Genomic DNA, 6,000 nt, shown 5'->3' with positions numbered 1-6,000 from the left:
AAAAACACGAGACTTCAGTTAAAACACGAGACTTCAGTTAAAACACGAGAAAATACGAGACTTCATTTAAACACGAGAAAACAAGAGACTTCATTTAAAACACGAGACTTCATTTAAAACACGAGAAAACACGAGACTTCAGTTAAAACACGAGACTTCATTTAAACACGAGAAAACACGAGACTTCAGTTAAAACACGAGACTTCATTTAAACACGAAAACACGAGACTTCATTTAAAACACGAGACTTCATTTGAACACGAGAAAACACGAGACTTCATTTAAAACACGAGACTTCATTTAAAACACGAGAAAACACGAGATTTCATTTAAAACACGAGACTTCAGTTAAAACACGAGACTTTATTTAAACACGAGAAAACACGAGACTTCATTTAAACACGAAAAAACACGAGACTTCAGTTAAAACATCAGAAAACACGAGACTTCATTTAAAACACGAGACTTCATTTAAAACACGAGACTTCATTTAAACACGAGAAAACACGAGACTTCATTTAAACACTAAAAAACACGAGACTTCATTTAAAACACGAGACTTCAGTTAAAACACCAGAAAACACGAGACTTCATTTAAAACACGAGAAAACACGAGACTTCGGTTAAAACACGAGAAAACACGAGACTTCATTTAAAACACGAGACTTCAGTTAAAACACGAGACTTCAGTTAAAACACGAGAAAACACGAGACTTCAGTTAAAACACGAGACTTCATTTAAAACACCAGAAAACACGAGACTTCAGTTAAAACACGAGACTTCATTTGAACACGAAAAAACACGAGACTTCAGTTAAAACACGAGAAGACACGAGACTTCATTTAAAACACGAGAAAACACGAGACTTCAGTTAAAACACGAGACTTCAGTTAAAACACGAGATTTCATTTAAAACACGAGACTTCATTTAAAACACGAGACTTCAGTTAAAACAGGAGACTTCAGTTAAAACAGGAACAGCTGATCGATATTTAAATGATCCCAAACATGACGTAGCCAATGAAAGTTTTTAAGGAGCTGTTGGAAATACTTTCAACAATTATCCGACACAACACCACCACCACTAACAACACCACCAACACCACCACCACTAACATCACCACCAACACCACCACTAACACCACCACCAACACCACTAACAACACCACCAACAACACCACCAACACCACCACTAACACCACCACCAACACCACTAACAACAACACCAACACCACCACCACTAACACCACCACCAACACCACTAACAACACCAACACCACCACTAACACCACCAACAACACCACCAACACCACCACCAACACCACCACCACTAACACTAACACCACCAACACCACCACCACCACCACTAACATCACCACCAACACCACCACCAACACCACTAACAACACCACTAACACCACCACCAACACCACTAACAACACCACCAACATCACCACCAACACCACCACTAACACCACTAACAACACCACCAACAACACCACCACCACTAACATCACCACCAACACCACCACCAACACCACCACCACCAACAACACCACTAACACTAACACCACCAACACCACCACCACCACCAACACCATCACCACCAACCCTACCACCACCACCAACAACACCACCACCAACACTAACACCACCACCAACACCAACAGCACTAACATCACCACCAACACCACCACCAACACCACCACTAACACCACTAACAACACCACCACCAACAACACCACCACCAACACCACCACCACCAACACCAACACCACCACCACCAACACCACCACCACCACTAATACCACCAACAACACCACCAACATCACCACCAACACCACCACCAACATCACCACCAACACCACCACCAACACCACTAACACCACCACCACCAACACCACCACCAACATCACCACCAACACCACTAACAACACCACTAACACCACCAACATCACCACCAACACCACCACTAACACCACTAACAACACCACCAACAACACCACCACCACTAACATCACCACCAACACCACCACCAACAACACCACTAACACTAACACCACCAACACCACCACCAACAACACTAACACCAACACCATCACCACCAACCCTACCACCACCACCAACACCACCACCAACAACACCACCAACACCACCACTAACATCACCACCAACACCACCACCAACACCATCACCACCATCACCAACAACACCACTAACACTAACACCATCACCAACACCACCACCACCACCAACACCATCACCACCAACCCTACCACCACCACCAACACTAACACCACCACCACCACCACCCTCTGGTCGTAAACACCGTTAGCACTCCCTCCCTCTCAGCTAATGCTACTTCAACGGCTAAGCTAACTGGCTAGCCTCCTACGGGACGTGGTTCAAACGGTTCCGAACCGTTTTAAACCGTGGTGAAGTGAGGAGGTGGTACTCACGGTTCGGGATATCCTGGTCGCGGTGCAGAGAGCGGTGTCCGGGGCATAAAGGGTGATTCCCCCCGAAACAGGGCCCTCGGATTTTGACTAGCCAGCGAGGCTAGCGACGGCTAAGACTGTTAGCAGGAGATGCTAACGCTGCTCCGACACGAAAACACGAGCCGTGACTCCGGTAAGGCACGTGGGCCGGTGCTCTGTCACGGAAACAGCCGCGGATATACGGTGAATAGCGTCGGGGGGTGGGGGTCTACCGGAGCAGACGGTAACGGTTCTCCTTCCTCAGCTTGAACCGTCGCAGTGACTCTGCAACAACGCAGCGCTGGTGACGTCACTGGGCAAGAAAAAAACAACAACACCGTGACGTCACTACCGTTTGTAACCGATTTATTTAAGTATGAAAATATAAACAAGCATCATTAAAGTCCAGCAGCGGCCCATCGGAACAACATCACGGCGGTTCGTGGACCGAGCACCTTACCGGGAACGGAAGGCGGTGTGACGTCACTGTTATATAATCCGACACCCAGACAAAGCTGGGTTCACCAAACCACATCCATATGGGACCCCCCCCCCCCCGCTCTGAACCGGTCAGTCCGGAGACCTTTACCGGACCAAAGCGGGCTAAACATCCAGAGCGACTTCAATCGGTGCTGACTGGTGGTTCTGCTCCGGAACCAGGTTACTTTAAGTGTTAAAGAGCAGAAGCCATCAAAGTCTAAAATAACTGAGTTTATTTATTTATTTTTTTAAAGAGCAGTTGTAATGTGTAGTTTGACCTCAAGGTGGCGGTGTTGTCTCACCTTCGGGAATGATGCAAGAGGAAATTGGTTTTCAAAATAAAACTCGACACAAAATTGCTGCGATGGACACGAGGTCTCGGTGACCTTTGAACTTTGACCAACAAACTCGCATCAGTGAGTTGAAATGAATGTTTGCACCAGTTTTGAAGACTTTGCCTCAAAGCTTTATTAAATACTCCGTTCAGGAGAACGGGAGGACTAAGGTCACTGCGACCTTTGACCCTTCAAAATCTACTCAGTTTATCCGAACAAATTAACGTTTGTGGCAAATTTGAAGAAATGACCTCAAGACAATATTAATATAATCACGTTTACAAAGAGGTCGTCGGGACCGAAGGAATGTTTGAACCAAAGTTGAAGGAATTCCTTCGAGGTGAACAAACCTGACGACGTGATTCTGTGAATCCGACGTCCAGGAAAAATCTGAATTTAGATTTAGATCCTCCTCCTCCTCCTCCTCCTCTTCCTCCTCCTCCTCCTGCTCCTCCCCCTCCTCCTCCCCCTCCTCCTCCTGCTCCTCCTCCTCCTCTTCCTCCTCCTCCTCCTGTTCCTCCTCCTCCTCCTGCTCCTCCCCCTCCTCCTCCTCCCCCTCCTCCTCCTCTTCTTCCTCCTCCTCCTCTTCCTCCTCCTCCTCCTGCTCCTCCCCCTCCTCCTCCTCCCCCTCCTCCCCCTCCTCCTCCTCCTCCTGCTCCTCCTCCTCCTCTTCCTCCTCCTCCTCCTGCTCCTCCCCCTCCCCCTCCTCCTCCTCCTCCCCCTCCTCCTCCTGCTCCTCCTCCTCCTGCTCCTCCCCCTCCTCCTCCCCCTCCTGTTCCTCCTCCTCCTCCTGCTCCTCCCCCTCCTCCTCCTCCCCCTCCTCCTCCTCTTCTTCCTCCTCCTCCTCCTGCTCCTCCTCCTCCTCTTCCTCCTCCTCCTCCTGTTCCTCCTCCTCCTCCTCCCCCTCCTCCTCCTCCTCCCCCTCCTCCCCCTCCTCCTCCCCCTCCTGCTCCTCCTCCTCCTCCCCCTCCTCCTCCTGCTCCTCCCCCTCCTCCTCCTGCTCCTCCTCCTCCTCCCCCTCCTCCTCCTCCTGTTCCTCCTCCTCCTCCTCCCCCTCCCCCTCCTCCTCCTCCTCCCCCTCCTCCCCCTCCTCCTCCCCCTCCTGCTCCTCCCCCTCCTCCTCCTGCTCCTCCTCCTCCTCTTCCTCCTCCTCCTCCTGTTCCTCCTCCTCCTCCTCCCCCTCCTCCTCCTCCTCTTCCTCCTCCTCCTGCTCCTCCCCCTCCTCCTCCTCCTCCCGCTCCTCCTCCTCCTCCCCCTCCTCCTCCTCCTCCTGCTCCTCCCCCTCCCCCTCCTCCTCCTCCTCCCCCTCCTCCTCCTGCTCCTCCCCCTCCTCCTCCTCCCCCTCCTCCTCCTCCTCCTGCTCCTCCTCCTCCTCTTCCTCCTCCTCCTCCTGTTCCTCCTCCTCCTCCTCTTCCTCCTCCTCCTCCTGTTCCTCCCCCTCCTCCTCCTCCTCCTGCTCCTCCCCCTCCTCCTCCTGCTCCTCCTCCTCCTCTTCCTCCTCCTCCTCCTCTTCCTCCTCCTCCTCCTGCTCCTCCCCCTCCTCCTCCTCCCCCTCCTCCTCCTCCTCCTGCTCCTCCTCCTCCTCTTCCTCCTCCTCCTCCTGCTCCTCCCCCTCCCCCTCCTCCTCCTCCTCCCCCTCCTCCTCCTCCTCCTGCTCCTCCCCCTCCCCCTCCTGCTCCTCCTCCTGCTCCTCCCCCTCCCCCTCCTCCTCCTCCTCCCCCTCCTCCCCCTGCTCCTCCTCCTCCTCCTCCACCTCCTCCAGATGAAAGGAGGGATTCTGTCACTGAGTTAAAGACACAAATAAAAACAGAGCTGAATGTTTGAGGTGAATGTGGAAGACGTTTCTGAAACAGCTGACTCGACTTCGTTCTGATCATCAACGTTTTGTTTTGACGTGTTCGGAACAAACAGCGACAAATTTGCTGCAAAGTATAATTCTTCGTACATTATGATTATTTTCATTATTTGCTTACTAATGAATTGATTGTAGAAACTTGGATGAACTGGTAAACATGAAGCCTTTAAATGTCTCGTTACACAACAGCTGGTAGCCGAGAAACTCCTCATGTTTTCTGAGAAAAAACGAGACTTCGATGATTCAACGAATCCCGATTCAGCAGGAGGAGCATGAGGAGTGACAGCAGGTGGCGCTCTTTTCTTATTCTACCTGCTCATGTTAACCATCACATCACCAAACAATCAAATCTTTAACAAGATGGAAAGAAAAGGACATTTATTATTTACAGATATTTGCATTAATTTGTAGTTGTTTGATTTACTGAACTCGTTTCATAGACGTTACAACATATTTTTATCTGACCGACAAATTTCATATCCTAATTTCATTTTTCAAAATGTTTAATTTTCTGTTTCAACATCTTTAAAATTGTGATTAGTTTTCTGTATTTTTACCAACTGAAGGATCATTTAATCATCATTTAAATGAATATTACGTGGATTAAGCCTTAAACAAATCTGCATATTATTTGCAGTCCTAATTAATAGTGAACAGAAAGCTCGCTTCAACGGCCTGTTTCAGTAGAAGTCATATTTACTTTGTGTTTATTACATTAAATCAGGTTAAATCCGTGGCAGCGCTGTTATTGATCACGTCGTCACGTTGTTTGTTGGTTTGCGGGAGGCCTGGACTCCATCCCGGCGCTCACCCCTCGTATCCGACCTCTGACCTCCCTGCCGGTTCACAGCC

The 6,000-nt window shown here is 49.6% G+C and overlaps 1 protein-coding gene across 2 annotated transcripts in view; it reads right to left on the bottom strand.

Annotated features, from left to right (window-relative positions):
* Positions 1 to 2,946, bottom strand: part of oser1 (oxidative stress responsive serine-rich 1) — a 9,015-nt gene extending 6,069 nt beyond the window's left edge. The window contains exon 1 of one of the 2 annotated variants that reach the window (XM_069169684.1): positions 2,461 to 2,946. The gene's annotated coding sequence lies outside the window, so the exon portion shown is untranslated. The remainder of the gene's footprint in view (positions 1 to 2,460) is intronic. The other variant, XM_069169685.1, reaches the window with a different exon arrangement.
* Between the last annotated feature and the right edge of the window lie 3,054 nt (positions 2,947 to 6,000).

The sequence above is a fragment of the Embiotoca jacksoni genome, unplaced genomic scaffold (assembly GCF_022577435.1).
Source record: "Embiotoca jacksoni isolate LCO1_2020_lvr unplaced genomic scaffold, fEmbJac1.0.p SCAF_46, whole genome shotgun sequence".
NCBI lineage: Eukaryota > Metazoa > Chordata > Actinopteri > Embiotocidae > Embiotoca > Embiotoca jacksoni.
This window is presented reverse-complemented; position numbering and strand designations above follow the sequence as displayed.